The sequence below is a fragment of the Trichechus manatus genome, unplaced genomic scaffold (genome assembly GCF_000243295.1).
Source record: "Trichechus manatus latirostris isolate Lorelei unplaced genomic scaffold, TriManLat1.0 scaffold00028, whole genome shotgun sequence".
Taxonomy (NCBI): Eukaryota; Metazoa; Chordata; class Mammalia; order Sirenia; family Trichechidae; genus Trichechus; species Trichechus manatus.
This window is the reverse complement of record NW_004443964.1, coordinates 20466628-20468809: the sequence shown is the minus strand read 5'-3', so window position 1 is coordinate 20468809 and position 2182 is coordinate 20466628.

Below are 2182 nucleotides of genomic sequence, written 5' to 3'. Positions count from 1 at the left end.
GGGGATGGGCAGGGGGACAGAGGGTAAAGGTGAAGGGGACAGAGGTGAGCCTAGACCCTCCTCCCTTCCCTCCAACCCACTGCGTCTCTTCTTCCATTGCATTTGGAGACACACACCTGTTCCCCACCTCCCAACCCCCCCCCCCCCCCCCTATTAACCCCTCCCCAACCCACCTGACCACCCGCCTTGGGCTTTAGGGACAAATCCCAGTGACTGCCAAAGGCTGAGCCACTCTGTGTCAGGAACCACTACACTGTTGAGGAGATGAAAGGCACAAAGGGGGCTGTCAGTCAGGGAAGGCTACCTAGAGGAGGCGAGTGTGGACCCAAGAGATGAACTCATGACCCTGGCCCACATTAAGAAGAATGAGGGAGACTAGAGGCCAGTCTGGGGGGTTCAGCGCTGTCTAGGGTAGGGATGCTGACAGGCAAGCTCATCAATAGCCATTTTGGAGGATACTTCTGGAGTTGGAGTGGGCTTCCAGAGACTATTCCCCCACAAGTCAGAGAAGCATAGACTAGAAGAGTGTGTGGGGGTGGGAGGAGCCTGGTGAGGCGCTGGCAAAGGGTTAGGTGGAATAATAGGAGTGCTGAGCTGTGAGTGGGGAGAAGGACACCTTCCGGGTTAAACTCGGTTCCTCTGGATGGGGTAGAGGTACCTGGTGGAGAAGAGGCAAGGGGAGGAGGCGGGCAGGAAGTACTTAACCTGTGCCAAGTGTGAGGACAGGGCTGAACTCCTAAGTGCAGCCCAGCAGGTGTGTTTGCTTCTTTGAGCCCTTGACCTTTTTTAGGATGAAAAGTCAGTGCAAGCCAGTGAGATGGGCTTTTCCACTAAAGATGCTCACTAAACCCTCCTACTGGAAAGCTCTGTCATACCTCAGAGCTCCCAACAAAACTTCCTAGTCACTCTCTGCACTTCCTGAAGGCCTATCTCTCACCTCCACATACACGTCCTGCTGCCTCCCCCCTCCCCCCAGAGGGCCTTACGCAGTTGGTACCAGTCACCACCCACTGCCCAGGACACCTCTTAGCCCACTCCACCTCCATCCCTCCCTCCTCAACCCATCCGGCGTCCCAGGGATTTAGAAGCTAGTTGGCAAATCTGCCCTTTTGGTTATCACCTCATGGAGATTCTGGCCCTTCTGGATGCAAACATTGACACCTGGCGTGGGGCCTGGCCCAGGATGGAGACAGAGAGAACTTGTAAAAACACCCTTCAGCAGGAACAAGATGCAAAGAGATTTGGAGGAAAAGGAAGGCTTCCCAACAGAAGCCCTGACAGATCCTAGTGGGCAGCCTCACCTACTTCTTCAGGATGTGTGGAAACATTTCAGCGCACAGATACCAAGAGTAAGAGAGTCCTCGGAGGGCATGACAAGTCTTCAGTTGTGTCCAGCATTGCCCTCTACTGAGCCATTTCGCACAACACACCCATCATTTGCTCCAAGGGCTCCCCTGGGGGACAGCCAGGGGAAGCAGGGCTGCCCTCTGCTCTGAGCAGGAATCAGGTGTGCAGAGCTCAGGTGAACCTCCGGCTCAGGTGAGCCTCCAGCAGTACCCCTGAGTGTGCAAACAGAAGCCAGATGACCAGAAGGGACGTTGGGGTAGGTTAGTGGTTCATTTCTTCCTAACGCTAACACTGATTCTTCTTAAGTTACTGGTCATGCTCGCGGAACTAGAACTCAGGCCTTGGTGACATGCCACTGGATCAAAAGAAATGGCTCTTGCTCTAATTTAACTGATACATGAAGCAACAGGAATCACAGCTTGTTTTCAGTGGGGCGTGAGAACCCACAGTAAAGGGGCCCTCACCCCTCGGAGCTCACACTCAAAACCAAATAAAATCCGCCAGGTTCCAGACCATCTTCCAAGCCCACAGAGCAGAGGCTGCCCCTGTTTCACATGTACTGACAGCCTCTGTACCGAGTCAGAGTTTCCATCTCACAACTCACTCAGTGGCCATCTCTCTTGATTGACAGCCAGGCCTAGGATACTTGAGTCCTTGTTTTGTCAACAACCCTCACCCTCCATTTACTCTCGTGGTGTGTGATGGCTCCTCATGGGAACGGACACAATCGCTGACCGTGTTCCAAGCAGACTGTCTCTGAGGGCCAAGGCATAGCCTAGAGCTGCCCGTACCCACCATGGGACTGGGGACTAGGACCAGGGGGCCAGAGTGCAGT